This window comes from Delphinus delphis, chromosome 6, assembly GCF_949987515.2.
Source record: "Delphinus delphis chromosome 6, mDelDel1.2, whole genome shotgun sequence".
Lineage (NCBI taxonomy): Eukaryota > Metazoa > Chordata > Mammalia > Artiodactyla > Delphinidae > Delphinus > Delphinus delphis.
This window is the reverse complement of record NC_082688.1, coordinates 26,540,217-26,550,658: the sequence shown is the minus strand read 5'-3', so window position 1 is coordinate 26,550,658 and position 10,442 is coordinate 26,540,217. Positions and strand designations below refer to the sequence as shown.

At 39.0% G+C, this 10,442-nt stretch overlaps 1 non-coding gene across 1 annotated transcript; it reads left to right on the top strand.

Annotated features, from left to right (window-relative positions):
* Positions 1–7,641: 7,641 nt before the first annotated feature.
* Positions 7,642–7,748, top strand: LOC132427799 (U6 spliceosomal RNA). The gene has a single exon (XR_009520004.1). It is a non-coding gene; the product is annotated as a U6 spliceosomal RNA (small nuclear RNA).
* Positions 7,749–10,442: the final 2,694 nt, after the last annotated feature.

Below are 10,442 nucleotides of genomic sequence, written 5' to 3'. Positions count from 1 at the left end.
ATATAGAAAACATAGAAGAGGAAATGAAGTAGGAGAGTATGTCTGGACAGCAATGAGTAGTAAGTTAATTGAGAACCTCAAGTGGGATAACATGAAAGAGCAAAGGAGAGAGGAACTGATGTGATACTGCCATCGAACTAGCACCTACCACCTGGTGAGAGGGAGGAAGTTTATCATGCTCTCCTGCAAAGCTGGCCCAGGACTTGGAAGCCTGGGGGATTCCAGTATTTCTCATCTCTTCTGGGAATCTCCATGTTTGAAAAGCAGGCCATCATACTTAACTTTCTTGGACATCATCTCCCGAAAGGCCAAGGAAGTAACGAAGGAAATAATGACATCAGACTCAACTGGGAGCAAGAAGGGAAACATTAATATCAAAGTGGATAACAAATTGGGAAAAGTGAGTTTTTAGGGACACTTGATATAGTCATATCCTCTAGGCTCGAAATTGGCTTTTCGAAAAAGTTTAAAAAGTAGAACTTGTCATCTGAAAAATGAAAGAGGCAAAAATGAAATTCTGTTCTACAAATTAATATGGAAACTGGCGGTAAGTCTTGTCCCAGCCTGTCCCAAATTTCTACCAAAATCTCCATGAAAGTACTCACAACATGAAAACTCACAACAAAACAAAAATGGCAAGAAAATATATTTCTACAACCTGGTAGAAATTTCACTTGTACAACAGCTTTTGGATCTGGATTAGGAGAGGAAAAGTCATGGGCTGCCTATGTGTGATCTCACAAAAAGGCAGAACAAAGGTAGGAAGACACATGTGTCTACTGCACAGCTGCCTCCTGGCCCAGAGATGTGGGCATCAGATAGAAGTTAAAAGCTTGTACTGAGGGACAAATGGCTGTGAATTGAACTCCACACTGTCAACTTAGTATTTGGCCAAGTCATTAACTTTCCTGAGCCTTGGTTTCATCATCTGCAAAATGGTATCCATATAGTACTTTCCTTAAAGAGTAGCCACGATGATTAAATTAGAAGAACGAATTCATGCAAAACACTAAGCTCAGTGTTTGGAACACAGTAAACATTCAACAAATACTTATTATTTTTACTCCATCCTTTTGGAAGCTTGACCTCCCAGAGAACAGGAAGTTTCCCAAAGTGATGAAAAGGAAGTGGAAGGAGGAAGGGCAATCACACATAAGACCCTAGGATATGGAGTCCCCTCCAACACTGTAGAGAGGGGAGGAAAGAGGAACAGCAGGTCTTCCGGAGTAGTGCAGCATTTGCAGAGAACCAGTGGGCAGAATAGGAAAAGAACTTCCCTCGGTAGATCTTCATCAGATAAAAACCTGCCACACAGAGGAAACTGATCTGGGTTTGAATGCTTGTCAGCCAAGTCAAGGGTTGTCAGATAAAACAGGGAGCCAAATTACATTTGAATATTGGATGATTTTTAAGTTATTTTATAAGTATATCCCATACAATATTTTGGAATGTATTGATAGTAAAAAATTTTCATCATTTACCTAAAGTTCAGATTTAACTGGGCATCCTGTATTTTTATTTGTTAAATCTAAAGACTCAAATTTACCCTCTGGCTGCAGTTATTAGGAAGAGGCTTGACTTGCAACTAAATGGAGAGTGAAGGAAGCCACAGGAAATGCACACACTCTGACACTTGGTGGATGCTAATTGAGTATGGGTCTCTCCTCCTCTTAAAATGAATAAATAGAAAATACAAAACAGCAACAATAGAGGACCAATGAATGGAGGAGAAGGGAAGAAAGTAATTCTGAAGATTCGTGCAATAGAACTTTGAAAATATTAACTACAAAAGGCAGTAGAAAAGTTTAGAAATTGTTCAGTATCTCCCAGAAGGCTTGCTTTTTTTTTTTTTTTTTTTTTTTTTTGTGCGGGCCTCTCACTGTTGTGGCCTCTCCCGTTGCAGAGCACAGGCTCCGGATGCGCAGGCTCAGCGGCCATGGCTCACGGGCCCAGCCGCTCCGCGGCATGTGGGATCTTCCCAGACCGGGGCACGAACCCGTGTCCCCTGCATCGGCAGGTGGACTCTCAACCACTGCGCCACCAGCTGGGGAAGCCCTCAGAAGGCTTGCATTTTTGATGAGGAACAGAAAATTTTAAAGGAGAGAAGTTTACAGATAATATTAACAAAGTGAAATGCAATAGATAATAGAAAAGATAGCAAGGCAGAATTCCAAAGAAGGTAAAATGTGAAGAACGAAATTTAAACAATCAGTTTTGGGGGCAGTAAGGAGCAGAATTGATGTTGCAGTAAAACAAATCAGGAAATGGGGTTGCGACTAGAGAAGCATCTCCATCCTTAGAGGACGAGCATGGAGGTGAAATTAGGAAAAGAATAAGATAGGTAGGAGACACAGAGAATGGAGATCAAATCTCAAACCATATGAAATCAGAATAATTACAGTACAAGCAAAAGAAAACACTCGATGAAAACATTCTCAACTCCAGACCAAGAAGGTGACATTGGAGCCTCCTGAATGTCCCTCCTCCGATGGATGAACCAACTATTCAGCCACATATGTAATGATTCCCTTTGAGAGATATCCAGAAACTAGAGGAATGACTGCACGCATAAGACAACTGAGAAAATATGGTAATAAAAGCAGGAAAGGCTGAGACACACTCTCACCATAACCACCACCCTTCCACCGGCACAGAGCCATACAATTGGGAGGGAAGCCCCAATGCCCAGCTTCTCCTTGAGAAGTGTTGGGCTTGAGCCATACATTTAGTGCACCAAATTTTAAGACTACCACACAAGAGATAGGCCCCCAAATCAACTGGCTCTGAAAGCAACTGGGACTTGCATTCACAATCCCACAGAACTATAGCAAACAAAGAATCAGTTGTTACTGGGCACACAAGAATTCACTGAGGCTATTCCCCCAGAGGTCAGTGCAAAGGAAGTAGGCAAAATTGCCCATCTTCCAGTCTTTCCTGGAAAGGGTTTGACTGCATACTTTACAAGCTGCTTCTTGAGGGTCTGGCTCCTAATTAGCAGGCATCTAGGTGCTTCCTGTGATCCTCCTTGGAGCCCAAAAGAGCTGGTGGGCACATCCCCTTCCCTCTCCTCCAGCTCATCCCAACAATTAAAGCAAGTTATTGGTATCTCCTTGGAAGAAGCTGTCCAAATAGCTAGTACCTAAAATTTTATGGCTGCCACCTAAGGGACAGGCCCCAAATCAAATGATGGCCAATGAGGATTGCATTCCAGAATCCCACAGGACTATAGCAAATAGGTGCAGGAATACTCCCCCCCTCCGTGGATATACATGAAGACTTGACAGAGGGAGCAAGCAAAAATGCCCATCTACCAGTTTCTTCCTCGAAGAGTTTTAACTGCATACTTTCCTAGCTGCTGCCTGAGGGTCTGGCTTCTAATCATCCTGCAACTAGGTGTTGACTGCAATCCTCCTATTTGGGACACTGATGGGTTTTGACACGTCTTCAACTACTGGGAGCCACTAAGAACAAATACAGCAGTTTGGACAATCACAAAGGTTTGAGAGAATATCAAGAACTGGTCCAGGCTGATTAATAAGGTTGACCTCCTACATGAGACCAATGTGTCAAAACTGGGAGAGGTGGCTGTTTTATCTAGTGCATGGAAACCAACACAGAGAGTTAAGGAAAGTGAGGGAATGGGGTACTATTTTCAAAACAAAAGAACAAAATAAATCTCCAGACACTGATCTTAATGAAATGGAGATAAGTGATTTACCCAATGGAGAGTTTGAAATAACAGTCATAAAGATGCTCACCTAGGTCAGAAAAGCAATGCATGAACAAAGAGAGAATTTTAACAGAAATATAGAAAATATGAAATAGCACCATACATAAATCATAGAACCAAAGAATACAGTAACTGAAAATTTTAATAGAGGAGTACGACAGCACACTAGATCAAGTGGAAGAGAGAATTAGCAACTTGAAGACAGGGCAGTGGAATTCATCCAATTAGAGGAGTAAACAGAATGAAAATGAATGAAGATAGGTTAAGGGACTTATGGAACATCGTCAAATGTATAAATATGTGCATTATAAGGGTCCCAGGAGGAAGAGAGTGTGAGAAAGGGCCAGAAAGCTTATTCAAAGAAATAATGGCTAAAAACTTCCCTAACCTGGGGAAAGAAACAGATATCCATATTCAGGAAGCCCCAAAAGTACTAAATAATATGATGCCAAGAGTCCCACACTGAGACACATTAATGGATACACAATATACAAAGACATAAATTTTGACACAAAAAACATAAATGTTGAGGGGGATATAAAAATATACAGCTTTTGTATACATTCAAAGTTATCAGCTTAAAACAGACTGTTATAATGTATTTTATGTAAGCCTCGTGGTAGCCAGAAAGCAAATCCTATAGTAGATACACAAAAGATAAAAAGAAAGAAATCAAAGCATACTGCTACAGAGAATCACAAAGGAAGAGGGAAAGAGAGGAAGAAAGGAACAAAAGAACTGCAAAACAGAACACAATTAAGGAAATGGCAATAGTAAGTCCATATCCATCAATAATTACTTTAAAAATAAATGGATTACCTTCTCCAATCAAAAGACAGAGTGGCTGAATGGATTTTTTTTTTTTTTTTTTTTTTTTACACGGGCCTCTCACTGTTGTGGCCCCTTCCGGACACGCAGCCTCAGCGGCCACGGCTCATGGGCCCAGCCGCTCCGTGGCATGTGGGATCTTCCCGGACTGGGGCACGAACCCATGTCCCCTGCATCGGCAGGTGGACTCTCAACCACTGCGCCACCAGGGAAGCCCTGAATGGATGTTTTAAAAGAGACCCAAATATATGCTGCCTACAGGAGGCCCACTCCATCTCTAAGGACACATACAGATTGAAAGTGAAGGGATGGAGAAAGATATTTCATGCAAATGCAGAGAAAAAGAAAGCAGAAGTAACTATGTTTATAGCAGACAAAATAGCCTTAAAGCCAAAACTGTAATAAGAAACACAGAAGGTTATTATATCGTGATAAAGGGGTCAATTCATCAAGAGAATATAACAACTGTAAATATTTATGTACACAACACTGGAGCACCTAATTATATAAAGCAAATACTAACAGATCTGAAGGAAGAAATAGACAACAATGCAATAGTAGTAGGGGACTTCAATCCTCCACTTTCATCAAGGGACAGATCATCAATAAGAAAACATTGGACTTAAATGACATATTAAACCAGATGGGCCTGACAGACATATCCAAAAAATTTCATGCAACAGGAGCAGAACACACATTCTTCTCAAGCACATATGGAAGATTCGCCAGGATAGACCATATATTAGGCCACAAAGCAAATCTTAATAAATTTAACAAGATTGAAGTCATATCAAGCATCTTTTCTGAATACAATGGTATGAAACTAGACATCAGTTACAAAAGAAAACTTCAAAATTCACAAATATATTGAGACCAAACAATGCACATCTGCATAACCAATGAGTAAAGAAAGAAATCAAAAGGGAAATAAAGGGGATTCCCTGGTGGCGCAGTGGTTGAGAGTCCACCTGCCGATGCAGGGGACACGGGTTCGTGCCCCGGTCTGGGAAGATCCCACATGCCGCGGAGCGGCTGGGCCCGTGAGCCATGGCCGCTGAGCCTGCGCGTGCAGAGCCTGTGCTCCGCAATGGGAGAGGCCACAACGGTGAGAGGCCCGCGCACCGCAAAAAAAAAAGGGAAAAAAAAATCTTGAGACAAATGAAAATGGAAATACAGCCTACCACAAACTATGAGATGCAGCAAAAGCAGTCCTAAAAGAAAAGTATATAGCAATAAATGCCTACATTTGGAAAAAGAAATTGTTTATCTCAAATAAACAGCCCAACTCTAAACCTCAGGGACCTAGAAAAAGAAGAAAAAACTAAGCCTAGAGTTAGTAGAGGGAAGGAAATAACAAAGATCACATAGGAAATAAAATAGAGACTATAAAGACAATACATAAAATTAATGAAACAAAAATCTAGGTTTTTAAAAAAGAGAAACAAGATGACAAACCTTTAGCTAGACCAACTAGGAAATAAAAGAGAAGACTCAAATATAATCAGAAATGAAAAATGGGACATTACAAGCTGAAAACAGAAAAACTAAGGATCACAGGAAACTACTATGAACAATGATATGCCAACAAATTAGATAACCTAGAAAAAATGGATAAATTCCTAGAAACATATAACCTACCAAGACTGGATCATGAAGTAACAGAAAATCTGAACAGAGCAATGACTAGTAAGGAGACTGAATCAGTGATCAAAAATCTCCCAACAAAGAAGTGTCCAGAATTACATGGCTTCACAGCTGAATTCTACCAAACATTTAAAGAAGAATTAATACCAACTTTTCTCAAACTCTTCCAAAGGGTAGAAGAGCAACAAACACTTCCAAACTCATTTTATGAGGCCAGCATTACCCTGATACCAAAGCCAGACAACGACACTACAAGTAAAGATAATTATAGGCAATTATCCCTGGTGAATATAGATGCAAATTTCCTCAACAAAATATTAGTAAACCAGTCAGCAGTACATTAAAAAGGATTATACACCATGATCAAGTGGGATTTATCCCTGGGATGCAAGGATGGTTTGACATAGGCAAATCAATAAAAATCACATTATCATCCGAAAAGATGCAGAAAAAGCATTTGACAAAATTCAACAGACTTTCGTGATAAAAACTCTCAACAAATTAGGCATAGATAGAACGTACCTCAACACAATAAATTCCATAATAAATGCCACAGCTAACCTCATACTCAATGGTGAAATGTTGAAAGCTTTTCCTCTGAAATCAGGAACAAGACAACGATGCCCACTCTCAACTCTTTTATTCAACATAGTACACGAAGTCCTAGCCAGAACAATTAGGCAAGGAAAAGAAATAAGAAGCATACAAATTGGAAAGGACGAAGTAAATTTTTCTGTTTCTAGTTGACATGATATTACATGTTGAAAACCCAAAAGACTCCACCAAAAAAACTGTTAGAATAAAAAAATTCAATAAAGTTGCAAAATATAAAATCACACAAAAGTCAGTTATGTTTCTATATACTAACGAACTGTCAGAAAGAGAAATTAAGAAATAATCCCAGTTACAATTGCATTAAAAAGAATATAATATGTAGGAATAAATTTATACAAAGAAGTGGAAGATCAGTACTCTGAAAACTACAAAAAATTGATGAAAGAAATTGAAGAAGACATAAATAAATGGAAAGACATTCCATGTCCATGGATTGGAAGAACATTGTTACAATGTCCATACTACCCAAAGCAATATACATATTCAATGCAATACTTATCGAAATTGCAATGGCATTTTTCATGGAAAAAGAAAAAACAATCCTAAACTTTATTGAAACAACAAAAGGTCCCAAAGAGCCAAAGCAATCTTTAGAAAGAAGAACAAAGCTAGAAGCATCACACTCCCTGATTGTAAACTATATATTACAAGTTATAAGAATCAAAACAGTTATGTTTGTGGTCTAAAAACAGACACACACATCAATGGAACAGAACAGAGACCCTAGAAATAAGCCCATGCATACACAGTCAATTAATTTTTAGCAAAGGAGCCAATAATATACACTGGGGAAAGAAGAGTCTCTTCAGTAAATGGTGTTGGGAGTGCTCACTTCAGCAGCACATACACTAAATTTGGAATGATACAGAGATGAGTAGCATGTCCCCTGTGCAAGGATGACACGCAAATTCATGAAGCATTCCATAGTTTTAGATGAACTTATTTGCAAAGCAGAAATAGAGACACAGATGTAGAGAGCAAACCTATGGATACCAAGGGGGGAAGGGGTGGTGGGATGAATTTGGAAATTGGGATCGACATATATACACTACTATGTATAAAATAGATAACTAATGAGAACCTACTGTAGAGCACAGGGAACTCTACTCAGTACTCTGTGGTGACGTAATGGGAAGGAAATCTAAAAAAAAAGGGGGATATATGTATACGTATAATCGATTCACTTTGTTGTACAGCAGAAAATCACACGTTGTAAAGCAACTATACTCCAATAAAAATTAATTTTATAAATAAATAAATGGTGTCGGGAAAACTGGATATCCACATGCAAAAAAGAATGAAATTGGACCCTATATCTTACATCACACACAAAAAACAACTCAAAGTGGATTAAAGACTTGAACATAAGTTTTAACTTCTAGGAAAAAAACGTAGGGAAAAAGCTCCTTGACGTTAACATTGGTCTTGGTAATGATTTGAGGGGTTTTTGTTTGTTTGTTTGGCCATGCCACACAGCTTGTGGAATCTTAGTTCCCAGACCAGGGATTGAACTCGGGCCCACGGCTGTGAAAGTGCTGAGTCCTAACCACTGGACCACCAGGGAATTCCCTTGGTAATATTTGTTTTGGATTTGACACCTAAAGCAAAAGCAACGAAAGCAGAAATAAACACACGGGACTACATCAAATGAAAAGCTTCTGCACACAAAGGAGACCATCAACAAAATGAAAAGGCAATCTATGGAATGGGAGAAGACATTTACAAACCACGTATCTGATATAAGGTTAGTATCTAAAATGTATAAAGAACTGAACTCAATAGCAACCCCCCAAAATATCCAATTAAAAATGTGCAAAGTGGGGCTTCCCTGGTGGCGCAGGGTGGTGGTTGAGAGTCCGCCTGCCGATGCAAGGGACACGGGTTCGTGCCCCTGTCCAGGAAGATCCCACATGCCGCGGAGCGGCTGGGCCCGTGAGCCATGGCCGCTGAGCCTGTGAGTCCGGAACCTGTGCTCCACAATGGGAGAGGCCACAACGGTGAGAGGCCTGCGTACCGCAAAAAAAAAAAAAAAAAAATTCTGCTATTTGTGACAACATAGATGAACCTGGAGTACATTATGACAAATCAAATAAGCCAGACAGAGAAAGACAAATACTGCATGGTATCACCTATATGTGGAATCTGAAAAAGAAAAGTCAAATTCTTAAAGAATACAATGGTGGCTGTCAGGGGGAAATAGGGAGATGTTGGTAAAATTGTACACACTTTCAGTTATAAGATGAATAAGCCCTGAAGATCTAATGTATAATGTGGTGATTATAATTGATAATGCTGTATTATATAATTAAAATTAGCTAAGAGAGAACTTAAATGTTCTCACACAAAAAAAGATAAATATGTGAGGTTATGGTTGTGTTAATTAACTTGATGGTGGGAATCCTTTCACAATATATACATATATAAAATCACTCCATTGAATACTTTAAATATATTACATTTTTACTTGTCAATTATACCTCAGTAAAGCTTAAAAACCTAATACACAGGCACAAAATAGATATCAATGATGGCTGAAAAAAATAATCCACACCTGTGCTGGAATACTAGAAATTTTTAATGTTTTATATATTGTATATTGTCTCATTTAATTCTCGATTAGTTCTTACAGACACCTTGTGAATTTATATAGCCATGTTAAGCTAAACCTTTGGGATTATTAATTATGGCAACAGAATTAGTCAAAAATTTTATTGTTATACTTTTCGGTTCAGCAACTTAAAATACCTAATAAAAAGTAAACAGACATTTTCAAAAAGAAAAAGAAAAACTTTCTGAAGCTTAAAAACAGAGAGAGAGGAACAAAAAGACAGTGGTCTAGCAGGTACTTGCAAAACACTCAGGATGGGCTAAATGACCTTCTAGATGCTTTACCAATGTTAACTTTTTTTTTTTAACCTGAAACAATGGAAATTTATCATCTCACAGTTATGGAGGCTAGAAGTTCACAACCAAGGTGCTGGCGGGGCCCTGGTCCCTCTGAATGCTCTAGGGGAGGACCTTTCCTTGCTTCTTCCTAGCTTCTGGTGGTTGCTGACAATCCTTGCTATTCCATGGCTTGTAGTTGCATCACTCCAATCTCTGCCTCTGTCTCCACATGGCCTTCTCCTCTGTCTGCCACTGTGTCTGGGCCTCTTGCCCTTTTCTTATAGTGATACCATTCTGGACTTAGGACCCAGTCTACCCTCACAACTACCCTCTAAGATAGGTACTATATCAGCCCCATTTTACAAATAGGGCAACTGAAACAGAGAGAGGTTTTTAATTTGGGGCTTTCTTTTCATTTTGTTCAAAGTCATAGACCTAGTGAAGGACAAAGCTGGCCCTTGAACCCAGCCAGCCTGTCTCTATAGTGAATGGTCTTAATTCCAAAGCCTCATGGGATTTATCTAGAGAAAGAACCCCTCAAAATTTGTAGATGCAAATTTTTAGACTTTACTTGATTACATTGAGGCCACATCAATGAAAAGACAGCCACACCCAAAAAATTTCCTGAAAATATTTGAATAGACCAACAATGATTTTACAAATATTTAACCTGAAAACAAAACAAAACAGAACAAAAGAGTTACTTTTGGAGGAGCGATAATCAAGCCAATCTGAGACC